Raw genomic sequence first — 18,960 nt, forward strand, 5'->3', positions numbered from 1 at the left:
CAAGAGCTTCCCCACTGCTCTCACTGTGTCCACCCTTACCCATGTAACCCTTTGCTTGAACCCTTCAGAGATCACCCATTGCACTTAGAATAACGTCTACCTCCTTAGCTTGGCTGCAAGGCCTTCTCTTATCAGCCCAGCCTCCCGCTCTTTCCTTGTCTCCTAACACACATCTCATCGCTTCTTGATGAATTGCTTGAGCTGCACTGGCTTCTTTCTGATCCTTCAACCCCATCAGCTGGTTTCCACATAGGACTTAGGACTTGCTGTTCCCACTGCCAGGAACGTGTCCTCCGTGTTCCCATGGCTGGCTCCTTCTTTATCATTCAGCAACTGTTTTAATTCCCTCTCCTTAGTGAGCCCTTTCCTGACAACTTAACCTAAATTAGCCCTTGCTCACCCTGCCTGAGTCACTCTATAGCACATTTCCCTGATTTGTTTTCTTTATAGCACTTGTCATTATATGAATTTTTTAATTGGTCTATTTATTTGCTTGTTTATTGTTTGTCTTTTTCCATGAATGTAAACTCCATAAAAATCAGGGACTTTTCCCAAGATAGTGCCTGGCACACAGTATCTAAGCATTAGAAAATAAAGATTCGTGGAATAAATGAACAAGCAAATTCAGAGGCCTTTGGGACATAAAAAGAAGAGCAGAAAGCAATTATGATTAGTTAATAGACTTTCTCATTACCTTGGTTATAGGGGTAAGGGCAAGAGGTTGCCCAAATATAGGTCATTTGGGGCACTAGAAATTCTAGTCAAATTAGGTCTTTGTAGGTGATGAAGGTAAAGCTATTAAGTATGAGGGCTTTCAAGAGATAGTACCCTTTCTCTAATACCCTGCAGTTAATAAGATCTTTCATCTTTACAGCCTAACGCTTCTTTAGGGACACTATGTAGTGGTGGTAGGGATGGTAATAATAATAATAATAATAATATAATAGTAGTAGCAAATAGTTGTATGATATTTTCTATGTTCTAAGCACTGCCCTAAGTGCTTTACACAAATTAGCTCACTTAATTTTCACAACAACCCTGTGAGATATGCACTATTATTATCTCCATTTGCTGATGAAAAACGAGGCACTGAGAGGTTAAGTAACTTGCCTAAGGTCACACAGTAAGAGGCGGAACTAGGATTTTGAGATGCAGCCAGTCTGGCTCCAGAGTGTGTATGTTTCTTTGCTTTGTGGCCCAGCACAGTGCAGCCATCAGGCATGCAGGCTCGATGGGTCAAACTACCTCATTTCAGCAAATCTGCTACTTAACAGATCACATCACTCCTGGATTCTGCATCATGAGGCCTGGATCCTGAAATTCATGCTGGGCCCTAGCTATGAAACATGCTGCTGAGTGCAAGCCTTCTTCTTTCTTTGTATCTAAATTTCACATTGAGAGCCATTTAGATGCTATTCACGGGAAGGCCAGTCATGGCTTTCCATGAGAGAGAAACAAAAATGAAGAGATACGATATGGAACCTGTCGTTCAGGAGCTTAAAGTTAAGGAGGAATTATCAACTATAAGTCTTTAATGCACATCTCCCAGTTTTTTTAATTTGACATTTTTACATTAACGTGAACAATTGTAACATTTTTAAAATTGCAATTTCCTCCACTATTTTTTTACACTCATTCTCTTTCCCTGGGTTCCGGCTGATTGATATCCTACACCTGTGCTGATGTTGAATGCTTTTCTTCCAAGTTAACCTTTAGATGATTTCATGGATGGGGGTGGGGCAGAAACCCTCTGACAATGAATGCAAAAGTTTATGTTCTTCTGACTGTGTAAAATTTTCAGGGGAAAGGTAATCCTGCAATACTCTGTAACACAAAAATGATTCTGGACCATTGAACCTGGATATACAAAGGCTACATTTCTCTGTGTGTGTGTGTGTGTGTGTGTGTGTATGTGCCTCCTGATAAAATCACAGCTTCACAGCTTCATAGTTCCATATCTCCTGGAGAGTGCTTTTCTGAGAATATGGAAGCAATTTATGCTTTAAAAACACATCAAGAGACCCAAGTCACATTCAAAAATCTAATGAGCCAGTTAATTTTAAGGAAATGCAGGAAAATGATCAAAGAATGAGCTTTTTGATGAATTGTGTATTCAGGTTAAAATACACGTGCACACACACACGTGCACACACACACTACAAAACACATTAGTATCCTGGGGAGAAGGTAATTTGCCAGTTACATACGTGTTAAAATTGAAGCAATTCTTAGAATAAGTCAGACCAAAAGAATACTTTCACATAGACAAAAGACAACTTTCATACAATGGAAACAGGAACTTCTGAAAAATTGCTCAGTTGTCCAGTTTACAAGGGTAGGATGGTTTTAGAGCAAGTGGGAGAGAGAGAGAGAGACCCTCCTTTTAACAACATTTTGGGCATGTGGGGTAGTGGTGGATACGGTTAAGTAAACTGTGAACTTCTTGATGATACGCTCACTGCTTTTCTAAACTTCGTGACAGTAGCCAAGATACTGTTTAACCGGCTCCAGCCCACTAAATTCTTGAACTGATACATTTTGTGGAGGACAGAATAATGATCCCCTGAAATGCTCACATCTAACTCCGGGAACCTGAATACGTTGTATTTCACAGCAAAGGGGACTTAAGGTTGCAGATGAGAATTAAGGATGCCAATCAGCTGACCTTCAAACAGGGTGAGGATCTTGGATCATCCAGGTGAGCTCACTGTAATCACAAGCATTCTTAAGGTGGAAGAGGGAGGCGGGAGAGCTAGCTCAGAGTGATTCAGTCTTGGAAGATGGTGGCCGGTGGACTCTGGAAGCTGGAGAGGGCAAGGTGATACTTTCTCCCCCAGCCCCTGGAAGGAACGCAGCCCTGCTGATGTCTTGACTTGGCCCGGTAAGACCTATTTTGAACTTCTAACTAGACTTGAAGGTAACACATTTGTGTGTGTTTTTTAAAGTTGACAGCAGTGTTGCTTAAGTTTGTGATAATTGTTACTGCAGCAACAGGAAGGGGACACACATTGCCTGGACTGGTTCCTTCTCTGATACTTGGGTGTTGCTGTAAGTAGGCACATTCAGGGGGTCAGTCAGAGAGTGGGGCCTCTCCAGCCTTTGCTTGTACACAGCGTCCTCTGCTCCCACTGTTTTGATGGCATTGCCTTTGTTCATTTGGAGTGAGATTCACCCGGCAAACTCTTCAAAACTTGATGAGTTTTGAGGCCATCCAAGCTCATGTATGAACTTTTAAACTTTCCTGTGAGGAAGAAAACTGTTCCACAATATGAAAAGCAGCCTTGCTTTTCACCTTTATTTATTGTTATTAAAGTGCAATTCACAGCTGTAGCCAAGTGGGATGAAATAAGCATGAGATTGGGGGACAGAAACCCTGCCTTTTGTCCTTGGTCCTCCCTCTTCCTCATACAAGCTACGGATGTGATGGACTTGTTCTCCCATAAACATTTACAGTAACTTTGTCAAGTTCCTCAAATCCTCTTGATATTTGAATTGAAACTGGGGGTTTAATTTTGGGGGAAACTAACATCTTAGTTCTGCAATTTACGATGTCAAATTATCCCAATATGAACATGTTGTATCTTTTTAACCGGCTAAGTCTTATTATTTTGTCTATAACAGTTTAAGGCTTTTTTGTCATAAAGGTCTTGGGAATTCTTATGTTATCTTTTTTGCATCCAGTGTTGCTGCCTGCGTCAGTCTGTGTGGTTGTTATTGTTCCTTTGTATGGTGTGTTACTTCTGAATGGTCAGGTTAAACGTTGGGCTACTAGTGTTTCCTTTACAGATTTGCTTCTCATAGGCCTAAGTATTTTTTCTTTAGTTTGTTCTGAGGATTTAAGCTGCCACAGCTGATTGTGTTCAGCAGGAGAAGGGGTTTTACAGCTCACGCCCCAGCCTGTGTGCCTCCTGGTGATTCTATTTGGGGTGGGGGGAGGATGGACCTGAGGGCAGAGGACCTCTAGCATTAAAAGGTGGGCTCAAAGGTCCCCCATTTGCCCACACCCTGCCTGGATGCCCGCATGGCATCTGCGTGGACTGCTGCTCTAGCTCCCAATCCCCTATCCCTTGGGCTGGGAGGACCAGGAGGAGAGAAAGCTCGGGGGCCAGCTGGCTGCTTCTCCCCTTTCCCCGTGCTTTGATTCGGCGGTTCTCGACCTCGGAGCACGTTGGAATCACCCCGGAGCTTTAAAATACTGACACCTGGACTGAACCTACAGTCTGACTTTGAGCCCCAGGTGAGGCCTAGGACAGAAGGTTTTAAAACTCCACAGGTGATTCTTGTGTGCTGCAAAGGCCAAGATCTGCAGCCCTGGCCTGAACTTAGCCCACCGGCTGGAGGAGGTACCAGCCAAGGTTTCTGTTTCTCTGTTTGGTCACCAGGCAAGCAGTCCCGGCCAAGGGCAGTGGCTCTAAGGGGAAGCCCACTGCACTGTTTGTGGCTCTCGGCACTTTTCCCCTCTGGGCTATGCGTCTCCCACGTGTGGACCTGATCACCTTCTGTTTTCCTAGAGGTTTTTCATAGCTTTTATGCTAGTTCTCTGATTCCCCAATTCCCCGCTTCTGCTAGGTTTAGAAGAGGTAGTCTGCAGTCCCAGTGAATCTGCCTTTGTAATAGCACCTGGAGGCCCTTCTTTACTTTTAAACCTGGAAGACTAAAGGGAAACCAGCCTGAGGAACTAAGCCAGAAGGGTCCTGGTCATCAGCAGCACATATATTTTCCTTCAGAATATTATCAAATTGTAGGGGGAGGGCTCTGGACACAGTGTCGAGTCTGGGATTTGATTCTTTCCTAACAAAGAAAGTTTATCCCTCAGAGTTGTTGTGAGGATTAAATGAGAGAAAGTGGCAAGGCCCCCAGTGGCATCTTTTAGGAGATGCTCACAGATGTTAGCTGAACTTGAACTCTTGTGGTGTGAATAGGACAGAAACGTTCATTAACTGATGTGTGATGGGAGGATCAATGCTCTGAGAATAAGAGAATCATCTAGTAGGTGGTGTTACAAATATCAAAGGCTTAGGTATTTCTCCGTGGCTGTGAGCCATACCTTTAGTATTCTCTTCTGTTACGATTGCTTTTAGACTCTGTTAAAACTTAGTTAATTAGACTCCTTCTCTGTTAGCCTACAAGAGGGGCACATAATAGAGCTCATACAATTTAGCTCATTTCAGGCTTGTACTGGCTTGAGGTAGAAGCTGCTAGAATTGACATTTATTGTCAGGAATTCCAGTAGTGGTCTGTTTTTCTTCCTTTTCTTTTTTTTTTTTTAGCCTCTATTAGAATAAAATATCACTCTTCCAGGTCTGGCCCTACCTGACTTCAACTCTTTCTAGGCTGAAATTTTCCCGGGGATTTTATGGTGTACGTCACTAATAAAAGAAGTCAGCAGAGACTCCCTAGGTTCAGGGATGTGATCATATAATTAACATTTGATTAAGGGAAAAACAGATCACAGCGTTTGGTTAAGATCATAGATTACGTCCCACTCTCCCCTGCCACCCATCCCGAACCCCCGGTTTTAACTGAAGAGTATTCCTGGAAAAGATGTTGAAGTCCTAATTCCCAGCATCTGTGAATGTGACTTATTTGAAAATAGTTTTTGTTGATGATCAAGTTGAAATAAGGTCATGAGAATGAGCCCTAATCCAGTATGACTGGTGACCTAACAAAAAGGGGAAATTAGGGTGCAGAGAGAAACACACAGGGATAACATTACATGAAGATTAAGGTAGAAGTTGGGTGGTGCATCTATCAAGATGAGGAATGCAAAGGATTGTCAGCAAAACACCAGAAGTTGGGAGAGAGGCATGGAGCAGACTCTCCTTCACAGCCTGCAGAAGGAACCAACCCTGCCGATGCTTTAATTTTGGCCTTCTAGCTTCCAGAACTGTGAAACAATACATTCCTGTTTGAGTCACCCAGTCTGTGGCATTTTGGTATGGCAGCCTAGGAAGCTAGTACACCCTCTTGCCTTCACTCTGCCTCCCCGGAGAAGTGACGCTGTGGGTCGGTCAGATTCAAGGACACTCACTGAATTATTAGGTTGAAACATGAAAAGGCCGATAGTTAGCCACCTTTGACCTTCAGAAAGTACAGTTTCACATGATCCAACCTCACATTTTTCTTGTGTGAGACCCTAAATAGATCTCATTAGGGTGGGCTGGGGGGCTGTCTCGCATTTCCACTTCTTCCCTTGTCTGGAGTGTGAAGGGGCTCCCAGCTGGGAGATACCCTGGCCGCCTTTTTCTTTGGCTTCTGCTTCTGCGTCTGTGGATGCTCTTTATTACATGTAGCCAGACAAACTATAACAGGGGACAGAACTCCAAAGCTTGCTTTCCCTAAAAAGGTCTGAGGTGGGGTGGCAGGTGGGGACCTTTTGGTGTTCTGAAGGGCCTATGAAAATTTTAAGATCTAGCAAAAATCCAAAACACATATATGTGACCTTTTCAAAATAAACATCTAAGTGTCGATACAATGTAACATCTAACGATCAGAGCTGACCTGGCTACATTAATATGCCACATTGAACATACATGTTTAAGATGATATGGGTGGAGGCTCTAGAAGTAAGAGTTACCAAAGGTCTTAAACAACCCCGGGCACTGGGGCAAAGGGTCTTTCCTCTGGCTACCACCATCTGATACTTACAACTCTTCCTTGCTGGTATATTCTTGACATTCAAGATAAGAGACTGGATTTAGGACAAAAGGGGTAGAACAAAGCGATCCTTTGTCCTGCTTCATCTCTGGTTATACATTTCTCTTGGAAAACTGACAGTGTTCTAAACAGTGGGTTAAGAACAAGATTCAGGCATTTGTGTCCTGCCAATATGATTCTCATTCTCCTTATAAGAGTACCCAAGTTGAATAGTTTTTCTCTGTAAAAATCCCTCATTAAAATAAAGCAAAACAGCAATCCCTCATGGCTTTCTAATCAACCTAATAGGCAATTTAGAAAAGACTTGAAATAAAGTTGTACCTAGTGTTTGCATTTATCTTTCCAGTGAATTCTCAATAAACCTAATTACTTAACCTCTCTTTTTCCCAACAAAGACAGGTAGGAAGTAAAGACGTAGGAATGTTACTTCACTCACTATGAGCTTATGAAACTCAAGAGATTAAAAATTGCAGCAGGGTTTTGAATAGAAATGAGTCTTCTAAATGGATGTGGGGCTTGGCTAGCTCTCTACCTTATGGAGTATCGATCTGTTAAGTCAGTACGAGTCTTATATATGCTTTAAAGTTTGTGAAAGGTAAGATCAGCTTGCGCTTCTCTAGTGAAGCCTGTTCAACTCTTAGTACAAAATACTAGGGCGAACGGGGCTACTGGTATATCTAGTATGGTGGTTCTTATATATGCTCTCTCACAGTACTTTCATCCTGGGATCAGGGTTTCTTATGAAAAGGCTTGTAACTTAGGTTAAAGGGATATCATTATCTAACTCTTTATCATTCATGGGGAAAATAATTTTTGAATGTCTCCTAAGTGTCAGGCATGACGATGAGCACCAAGGATACAACCTTGGCCGAAACAGTCCCTGACATCAGAGTTTACAGTTCAGTAGAAGGCATTACTAACAGGGTAATACATCCTAGGGTAGCAGCAGTTTCACGGTACAATGAGGAGCACAGAAGGGCACTTGGATTTGGGGACAGATCAAGAAAACTTTCTGTAGAAAGGGATCAAAAACTGAGACCTCAAAAATAAGGCTTTATCCAGACAAATTGGATACATTCCCTAGAGACAAGAAAGCACAGCACATAATAAGAACTGAAAGTCATTCAATATGAGGTAAGCATCCTCCAGAGAGAGATGAGTCTGAAGAAGTATGCAAGAGCTATATCTTGAAGGGCCTTGTGAGCCATTTGGAGAAGTTTTAACTTTATCCTGAGGGCGATGGGCAGCCATTAAATGATTTAAGGCGGAGAATGGAAATGATCGGATGAAAGGTCTGGCAGTGTGGAAAATGGATCAGAAGGGAACTAGACCAGGAAAGAGGCTGATGCAGTACACAAGGTGAGAAAGTGACAGACAGCAGTGGGGACAGAGAAAAGTGGAGGATTCATAAGACATTAAGAGAATTGGTAGAACTTAGTGATTAGGTGTGGGTACAGGAAGAAAAATGAAGACTGAAGGTTTTTTAGCTTTATAGAGTGGAACCTGAAATAGAAAACAATTTTTAGGGAGAAAGTCATAAGTCAGTTTTGCACACATTGATTTGGAGCTTCTTGGTAAACAGATATGAGTCTGGACCAGGAAGGTGCTAAGAATTCCTCCAGGACAAGCCCCTCAGACAGCTGTCAGGGGAGGACTCTAGGAAGAAATGAGTGCCGAGCTGAGTCTTGAAGGGTGAACGGTAGTGGTCGTAATAAAGAAGGGGAAGATGCTCCAGAGAGAGGGAACATCCTGATGAAAGAGACTAGAATGCAATGAGGAGCTGCCGGTAGCATAACAGGGTTTAGATGGAGTAGAAAGGCAGAGAATAATTCTTCTTTTTTTTTAACTGTTAAATTTTCTTGTAATAAAAATTGCACAAATATTCTAAATGATAATACAGAAACGTAAATGATTGCTTAACTGATTTTAATAACATGACATAAAGCCCCTACACTTGATATAATTGTTATGCAAAATACATAGATGAATATTGTCTTCTTTTAAAAATATAAATAAGCAAGACCTGAAAATAGGCAAGTTTCCATTAAATAAATGAAAATTAAAAAAGTTTTGCTTTCCACATCATTTGGAGAAGGGAAATTATCATTTTAAAGAATATTCAAGTTTATTAAACATTTTAAAAAGTATTATAAAATGTTTAACTTTCATCAGCTTCAAGGTTTATGTTACTCCCATATTTTGCATATAACTGTACTTTCAAATCTGCTAACACCCGCTGAATTGATTCCATTCTGGATTCTAAGGCGTCAGTTTCTTCTTGCAAATTTTTCTTTGTTCTAATATTTCTTGTGTTTCTTCTTCAGAATGTCTAATGGAAACATCACAAATCTGATAAGGTATCATTAAGCAGTCGTTGTCTGCAAGCATGATGTCCTCACAAACATCTTCTAAATTCTGGAGTTGTTTCTTCTTTTACTTCTATTTCTTCCTTCAGCTCTGTGATTCTACTTGTATTCTGTGCAAATCTGTTTATCTTTTGTTGATCTTCAAAAGGAACATTGACATCTTCTGCAGCCGGCTTCTTCATGGTGGCCGCCATCCTGTGAGAATAATTCTTGATAAGCCTTCCATGTCATGCTTTATGCACAAGGAACTAGGAAGGAGCCAATAAGATTCTAGGCAGAGGATAGACCTGGTTATATTTGTGCTTTACAAATTAGACTGGGCACTAACATGAGCATGAACTAGAAATGGGAATAAGTCAGACCACTTTAGAGAATATAGCACGATTCCTGTCAAAAGGTAAAGTCTCAGATGAATGCCAAGGCAGAGGGGATGGAGAAAAAGGAATGAAATCAGGTGATATTGAGGCAACAGAAATAATAGACATGACCATGGACTCTGGGAGGCGAGGAAAATGGCAAGAATGATGCTCAGGGTTCTGACTTGGCCACTTGATAAGTTAGACAAGATGGGTGAAGGGAAGGAGCAGCTATTGAGAAAAGCAGGATAGATGGACCATAAACCTTTGTTCTTCATTCTACTGGAGCCATGAGTTGTTTAAAAGACTGGAATTTTTGTTCACTACAAGAAACAATTGTAACTTTGATCTGCAGTAAAGTATTTGTAGTGATGTCACATTATCCTTTTCTCTCAATATTAAGGCTCAGGAATTATTTCACTCTGAAAAACTGCTTTTCTCTAAGGAGACAGCAATACTCAACATGCAGGGAAAAAGAAAATACTACTATAACTTAGTATCTACAGGCATTTTTCTTTCCCAAATAATCAGACACAAAGGTTTTTAATAATTTGTCCAAGGCCTCAAGGTGTTACTGTATGGCTACTCAGTTTCCAAGTTTCAGCTGAAATAAAAATGGTCAGAAAAGCTTTTCCTGAACATCTTCTCTAAATAGTTACCATTATTACTATCGTGTTACTATCGTGGTACTATGTCCTGTTCGTTCATAGCACTTTTATCTGCTTCAAATTATATTTTGTTTACATATTTGTCTCTCACTGTACTATAAGGTCCTGGGTTGGTGTCTGTGTCATAAAGGGTACTAAATATTTTGACTGTTCCCCTGGCTGGACTTCTAATCTGAGGTCTAGGTCTACTTTATGTTGCTATATAATACATGGAAACCTCCATACTAATTAAGAAATCCCCAATGGTAACGTGAACAAATTAAAGCAAAACCATGGTGTCAGTTATGGTAAACTGGGGGGAGGGTGTGTGGGTGTAGGTTTGTGTTCGGGCCTGAGATGGGGAGGTCTGTGGCAAAGGAGGATTGAAGAGCGAGCTCCTTTATTTTCTTTTGGATGAAGGAAAGCTCTACCGCTTCCAAAGAGAGGAAGAGCTTTATGGAAAGAAATCCAACTTATACTATGTTGTCTCTATGACTATATTCTTAAGCAGAGAGATCCTGAGTGAGCCTTTCTCCAGAAGCTGGCTTAATTGGATTCAAACCGGGCAGAATGAATTCTTAATCAGAACATATTTTATTTGCTTAAAATGAATATTGTTGCAGTTACCCCCTATTAATTAACAAAGTGGTCATTAACAGCTATCAATGGCTGACCTTGACAGATTCCATTACTGAAATAATGAAGTCTGATGGGTTACTATTATTAACATTTGCTAATGGTTTTACATTTGCCGAGCAAGAGAGTGGAGTGAAATAGAGCTGCTTACTCAGGCAGGTTGACCACAGGGAGATGGAAGGAAGTAATGAAAAGCACAGGGAGACTGATGAAAAATGAATGGCTCCCAGGAAGAATTTCTACAAATGAATGCAAATTCAGATATATATCTTTTAATCACCATGTTGAAAAGGTTGATTACTTAATATTAGAATCACCAGATGTTTTTGTTGTAGGCAGAAATGGGATACTAAGTGGGAAAATAGGAATTTATCCCTTTAAAAGGACCTAGTCATTTCATAACAGCTGGTAGGAAACTGAACCAAAATGATAAAATGAAGAAAGCAACCAGGTTCAGAGCCAAATGGAGGAGAAAAGCTTAGAAGCAAGAAAAGGAGAATAAGATGAAATCCTATTGAGTGTTAGCATTTCTGAAACTTGGAGTTTGGGATTCCAAAGGATATGATTTTATTTTATTTTTTCTCCTAAGCAGCTTCCTTCTCACTGACATACTTTTAGATTGTGAAAAATGTCCTTCCCTTATCCCCAAAACCATTATTAAATTTTCAGTACCTCTAGACACATGACCCAGCGACAAATACCAACACAGCTCCTTCTACCACCCCTCCCCCATCCTCAGTCAGCTGTGGGCCAAGGAGTAAACTTGCCCTTGTGATATAGTTTGGGAGACATAGAAAGGTCTGTTTTCAAATTGTCTCTCCCACCTTCCCCAAATTTTCCCATCACAGATTCATTTCTTTATATTGCACGTCTTGATCTTTCTGGCAATCTTTACTTAAAATGCACCCATTTCTGGAAGGGGTGATAACTTAGAACCCATTAGCTCTTATCAACTAAAACCTTATCCCAAATAGAAGTCCTGTAGGGGCTGAAGCAGATGGAATGAATTATTTTGGAGAAATTTCCCCTCCTCCAAGTGCTACTTTGCAGAGGTGGAAAAGCCCATTTGTGCCTCTCTTACAACTCTGAATAGGAGGTTCCTTCTCTGGCTTAATCTATTGCCCAGACTTCCTGGATCACTAATTACCGAACTGAAATCAGTTTGTTTTATGCCTTTACCTATTGCCAAAGAGCCCAAGGTAATGAGGAATACTGGATACATGAGGGGACAACCCCCCTTTAGAAGACAAAAATAGACTGTCTTGCTGTTGCCTGCCCTTTAGTTCCTGGGAGTTGGGGCAGGATCCTACTAATTTCTGACATAAGAAATTAGCTGCGGACTTCAAAATGACCTCTGTGCAAGCATGCAAAATAGAGAACCAGACGACAGCGAAGAAGTTCCTTGTCAGATTTGACTATTACAATGAATCAAATTATTGTGCCTTCTGTAAGTGTACTTCAACCCAGCAGCTGGTGCACAGTATATAGGCAATGCATATGGTTTTGAACCAATCAATTTAAGCATTTCACACTTTAGAGGAGATGACTCACAGCAAGTAGCTCCTTGAAAAAACATTTTTTTCCCCCTGTGTGTTCAGTCATTAAGGGCCTATTCTGTAGGTACCACAATCTAAGAATAGAGGTAAGCACTGTGTAAGATACGCTCTATGCAAATTAATGTATTAGGGAAGGCAAACTATACTATCAAGTTTAATAAAATATAAGCAGGCCAAGGAAAATTAGCAGGGAAAAAAGTACTGTAGAACTTTGGGATAGATCCAGGGTGGCTCTGAGGGACATAGAGGCCCCCAAAGAGAAACCACCCAAATAGGAAAGAGAAATGGGGAAATAAAAACTGGCTGACCCTTGATTGGGAGATGCAGTTGTTAGTGACTCCTATTAAATGAAGTCTTTGTAAGACAACTTACAACATCTGTTGGGTCAGTTAACTCTAAGAGTGTCCTCTAATTGGTAAGAACTTCGCTGGTAAAATACTCCACTTTACAGAACTTGGAGGCAAGACTTACAGGAAGAGTAAGAAGTGAAGTGAAGGGTGGGTGGGATCGGAAATGATATTTCAACCCTGAAGCCAAAGAGTCTAGTAACTGGGGGAAGAGTAGGCAGGTCCTAAGGGAGATAAGGTGCAAGTGAAGTGAAGTGAGGGTGGAGAAATGGGCAGGTGCCTGAGGGCAGATGGACTTATTTAGCATTTAAGCCTAACAAAAGCATTTCACAGTCATCCTAAGGGAGATGGGAAGCCATTGAAAAGTTACTAAAAGGTCTTTACTTACATAGCTCATACCTCTGAATTCTGTTGAATAATGAATCAAACCTGTGGTGGTTTAAACACTCAAGTGTTCATCTACAAATTAACTGGGTTAATAGGTATATGTATTAATGAGTATATAAACAATTTTGGCACCTTTGTGACCAGTTGATTACCATGAAGGCATTTTATGAGAATGAAATATACAGAGTACATCGACCACAGCTGACTTTTCCTTGGCGTAAATAATGGTATGACTTTCTTGATTGTGAATATTATCAAGTACTGAAATCCAACTTTTTAATAAAGTAGTATAGGGGGTTAGTTTTCCTAAGTTATAATGGAAGTTGGTGAGAGCATATGATTGTTAAATGCAACATTTTCAATAGCACAACACATGAGGCAAAGAGCTATAGTAAGGCAATATACCCAAGGAAAACTAAGTCCTTTGCTTGGTTCATTATAACACTTTATTTGAATATCCCTATTTTGGACTATGTAGAAAAATACTGGTACTACTTATAAAATGACATTTGTTCTACAAATAAAACAAGTTATTGGTGGAAATATCAACTTAAAAGAGTATAAAAAAAAGTAGAATGTTTTTAAGCACTTGTTGGTCATTTGCATGTAAATGACTTAAATCACTAATTATACAAGTTTTCAATTTAATCCTCAAAGAAAATATCAAGGACCTCTATACTGACAGTCTCTTTGGTATAAACCTGTTTTACCATGTACGTTTGAGAGTAAAAGTTTCTTTTAAAATCTGTAACTTAGGTTCTTTAATTCAGACTTATTTTCCCAGCAATTAATCAAATAAAGTCACATTATAAATGATTATACAACTTTGAGTTAGCATATTACTTGTATAGACTTTAAGGGCAAATGCAAATTAAAAGCAAGAGGATAAATACTCCTTATTAAAAATAAGGGAAGAGACATTCCCTTCCCTTCTCTTAGAGCATTTTCTTTTGCAAAGTTGTAAATTCTTTCTCTGGCTTTGGGCTTAAAATCTTTTAAAAAGCCTCTTGCAGGTCTTACAACTAGGAATGTCTTTCCCAAGGACCAGGGAGCTAACCCTTTGAAATGCCATCATCAAGGGAGATAGGACCTTTAAATAGCAATAGACATGTCTAGTGGCTATCTTACAGTTCAGAGCTATTGCATTCAAGGCAAAGACATTTTGGGGTCATTTACTCAGAGTATATGTATATATGGGTACGTGTATGTATATACACAACCTGTGCTATTGGGGGCAGGGGGCGGATAAATCTGAAGTATGGAATGCTCATCAACATTTATCACTGACTGGAGGATACACAGACCGAAGTTGAAGCACCCCTAAAAGTTGTTAGCAATGGGAACGTGTGGGTGCTCAGAACAAGGTAAGCTTTTCTGGGCTCCCTCCAGCCATCGCATGAGACCTTTTTGCTCTCTTCATTATTTTCAAGTTCTGCTGTCTTTATCTTGCCCACATCCTGGGAATCCTAAGAGGATTCATTTGTAAGAGTTTTATAAATTGCTTTGTAGATTAAAATTCTCTATAAGGTGTTTATTACTCTGAGCAGTCCTGACTTGGAGAGATTAGACTTCTGACAGTTCACACTTCCAGGGCTCAGAGAAATGCATCTGTGTTATTAACCCAGGAGGCTGGCTCACACAGATACAGTTGGATCAGGTGATCCGCTTCCTGATGTGCTTACCTGTGAAGCTGACCCGTCCTTCAGCCTTAGCCTGGCCTCACCGTTCTCCCTTCTCTGCTTCCCTCCTTTTCCTGGGGTCTCTCAGCTCTTTGGCAGAGCCACCCTAGACCTGCCTAAAGGCCTTAGGGTAGGGAGAGGCTGAGGAAAGATAGTGCTGCACAGTGGAAATAGTCATGGACTTCAAGTCAGAAGATGTGCATTTGACAAATTCTGCCTTCTTCATTATGAAATCCTGACTAGCTACTTAGTCTCCTCGAGCTAGTTCTCATTTAACAAATTTATTGAGCACCGACTCTTGGGCTTGGTATAGTATGTGGGGCTGGAGATTCATCAGTGAAGTAGACTACAAACCCCTACCCTCATGGAACTTTCATTTCAGCTGAAGATAAATCATAAGTAAATATATAATAGAAGCTAATAAAATAAGGTAGAGGGGGAAAATGGATAAAATGGATGGGGAATAGATGGGAGAGAATGTGATAACTTCTCTGGGGAGATCAGGGTAGCCCTCACAAGAAATAAGCATTTGAGCAAAGGCTTAAAGCAAATGAGGCAATAGAACATGTACCTAATAGAACATGTACTTATCTTGGGAAGAACTTTCCAAATTGAGTCCAGAAACAGGAAAATAGGAAACTAAAAACTAGTTGTTGACCCTTGCCTGGAACTAATAACAGCATATTCTTAAAATGCTTACTATATGCTAATCATGTAGTAGACATAAAGTTATCTGGCATATATCTTATATCTAAAATATATCTATTCTGCAAGCTGGTTACAGCTGATCTTCATCCTGGAAAGTGAAGGCTAACCCCCAAATCTTAACAAATTCCCAGTCTTGGGGAAGGGGCCATTTTCAGTTTGAATGTCTTATTCTACAGTCTACCATTTATGGATTTATATCAACATTATGACAGAGCCTGGTACTAATATGAATACGATGTATTATAAAATTGTGGAGACAATTCTTCATGGAACTTTGAGTTGCTATTTCTCCAGAGTATCTTTTCAAGGATGTCTGAATAGTGAATGACCTTGGATGATATAGTGTATCCATCTGAAGCAAAGGGGGAGGTTGCTTACTGCTTATCATAAAGGATTTGGGTTTGTTACACTCAGATTCCTTTTCTCTGTGCAATCTACTGTGGATCCCTTGGCATTGCCCTGTGTGAAACAGGGCTCAGGCAACCAGCACAAGAAAATGATGATACTCTGGCTGTTACTGCCGGGAATCTCTGGTCCAAGAGTCTCATGTCATCTGCCAGCATCCATGAAACTGTAGCAGGCTAACCTGTTATCTTGCAAGTAAAGTAAAATCTAAGATGCACCCTTCAATCTTCATGTGCACTTTTTGAATGAATTAGCAATTTTGTTAGACCAAAAGGAATGTAAGAAATGATGATATACCTTATAAACAAATTATTGAAGAATTTCCTGAAGTCTAAATTTTAACTTTGTCCTGATCGAGTACAAAATACCCAGGTAACGTAAGAAATAGTTCATCAACTGTCTCAGCACTGCTGCAAAGAGGGGGTCAATTCTTAAGTAGCTGGTTTCCTTAGGCAACTGGGAAACCTAGTCAGTCTGTTAAGTTCACAAGTTTATATTATCAGTGGAAACTCTGTTTCCATATTCAAACAAATTTTTTTTCCCCATCTCTCTAAAGGTATGGGGATGTGTTTTCCCTAAAGAGGTCAGACTTCAGGGAGCACATAACATTTGAATAATCTGAACACTCAGCTTTCTTGGATGTGTGATGCTGCCAGAGCCAGGGCAGAGAGTCAAACTGAATGGAATTACTGAATGTGTTTGTGTGGCTGGAAATGCAGCTTGAAGATGAAATGGAAGGCAAAACTCTGACAGCTTGGTATTGAGATTTAACGTTTGTACAAGGTCTTTGAGGGTGAAGGCATGGCTAAGAACAAAACTATTCAGAAGATGTATTTGGAGGAATTGACCATATGACCAAAAGCAAACTCCTACTCAAATTACAAACTAACACTTCCCTAAAATATCATCATTGGATTTTTTTCCCCTTAAATTAGAGAACTGCACCTTTAAAGATGTATAACTGCTATACGTAGTTCTTTGAGAGAGACTACTCACAGGGAGTGTACCTTAAATTCCCTATATTTGACCGAGTTTCTATTTTATCCTTCATACAGAATTTATATCATTTATCTTCAGGCACTTCCCCAAGGAAGTCTAGGGTGGCTATTCATCCTTGAAATATCCAAAAGGGCTTATAAAGTAATCTACATTCACTAACAACTGGAAGATTGCCATTTCTAAAGATGGAAAAATTTTTCTCAGCTTTTAACATTGTCACATAGAAATTTCAATACTTTAAAATATTTTAAAATAATTATAGGAAAAACACTTTTTGCAAGTCTACTTTTTTATTCTCAGATAACGATTGTTGGATTACTATTTAACAGTAATACTTGAGGTGATAAAGTCACTTTAAGGAACTGGAAGGGAGTAAAAAGGGAAACTAGATTCAAAGAACAGCGATCACACCAAAAGCACAAGCAATAGAAGAAAAAATTGGACTTCATCAAAATTAAACTTTTGTGCATCAAAGAACACTATCAAAGTAAAATGACAAGCCATAGAATGGGAGAAAATATTTGCAAATTGTATCTGACAAAGGTTGAATATCCAGGATATATAAAGAATTCCTAAAACTCAAACATTCTAATTAAAATGGACAAAGGACTTGAATAGACATTTCTTCAAAGAAGATATGCAAAGGTCAATGAGCATATGAAATAACACTAATCATTAGGGAAATGCAAATCAAAGCCACAGTGAGATAACACTTTACACCTACTAGGATGGCTATAACAAACAAAAAAGAACAAGCTTTGGCGATGATGCAGAGAAATTGGAATCCTTGTACATTACTGGTGGGAATGGAAAAATGCACAGTTACTGTGGGAAATAGTTTGGCAGTTCCTCAAAAACTAAACAAAATTGTCATATGACCCAGCAACTACATTCCTCAGTAAATTCCGAAAATTGAAAATGGGACTCAAACAGATCCTTGTATGCCAGTGTTCATTACAGCATCATTCACAATAGCTGAAGGATGGAAATAACCCAACTGTCCAACAGATAAAATGTACATGCAATGGACTATTCAGCTATAAAAAGGAATAAAGTTCTGATAGCGTGCTATAATATAGATGAACCTTGAAAACATGACAAGTGAAATAAACCAGACAAAAAAGGACAAAGTTTTACTTACATGAAATACCTAGAATGGATAAATTCATATCCAAAGTAGATTGGAGGTTACCAGGGGCTGGGGAAGGAGGGAATGGGGAATAATTGCTTAATGGTCAGGGTTTCTGTTTGGGGTGATAAGTCTAGAAATAGACAATGGTAATGGTTGCATAAGATTATGAATATAATACTCCTAAATTGTATACTGAAAATGGCAAATTTGTTATTTAACCATAATTTGTTTAAATGTACATACCTTTCATTTGTGACTTTTAAATAATTTAGCTTCTAAATTGGTCAAGGGATTTTTAAAACTGAAAAAGTAAAATTACTGGGACCAAAGTAAATATATCTGAGGTAATTATAGGCAAGTGAAACTAAAAGGACAAATAGACTACTGTAGGGATAGAATAAGATCAAATTATATGCCAAACTACTGTTTTGAATACACTACTTTATTAGTCAAAACTAGAAACAGAATTGGGAAAATGGCTAATAGACTATAATATATCAACATGAGGGAATAACTTGTAGCCATTAAAATCATAATTATGAAGCCCCTATGGAAAAATAAAAACACATTAATACATTATATGATGTATCAGAATATAGAATAGCAAATATAATATCTTTGCTAAAATACATTTTATGTGGGAGTCAAAACAAAAATAGTTCTAGGAATAAAATATTTCTAATGCTGTTGCTCTAATTTTTTTCAAAAAAGGAAAAGTGAAATATATTGGTGGGCTCAATACTTTCTCTCTCTAGTAATTACCTATTGTGCAAAGTAATGCTGGTGTTTTGAACTAGATTCTCTTTATCCTGGAGCTGTATCAATTATATTCAATTTTAGTCTGAAGACTTATGTCTAAATTGGGCTACAGTTAATGACAGTAGAGTTAAATCAGTGGTTTAAAGGTGTTATAAGTTAAACTCCAATTAAGTGTTGCTTGGGATCTCACGAAATATTCTCATTTAATGCCAAGACTTCAGGGTTCCTTTTATATAACTATAGGACTATAGAGTTAGGAAATTGGTAGTCCAAACTCATTTTACAAGTGAGGAAACATATACACAGCCTGTATTCTGAAGAAAACC

The 18,960-nt window shown here is 39.4% G+C and overlaps 1 protein-coding gene and 1 pseudogene across 2 annotated transcripts in view; both read right to left on the reverse strand.

The window, feature by feature from the left end:
• Positions 1–18,960, reverse strand: part of HTR2A (5-hydroxytryptamine receptor 2A) — a 63,047-nt gene that overhangs the window by 19,800 nt on the left and 24,287 nt on the right. The window lies entirely within an intron of this gene.
• Positions 8,816–18,960, reverse strand: part of LOC103011864 (prefoldin subunit 4-like) — a 30,002-nt pseudogene continuing 19,857 nt past the window's right edge.

Source organism: Balaenoptera acutorostrata, chromosome 18 (assembly GCF_949987535.1).
Source record: "Balaenoptera acutorostrata chromosome 18, mBalAcu1.1, whole genome shotgun sequence".
NCBI classification, from domain to species: domain Eukaryota; kingdom Metazoa; phylum Chordata; class Mammalia; order Artiodactyla; family Balaenopteridae; genus Balaenoptera; species Balaenoptera acutorostrata.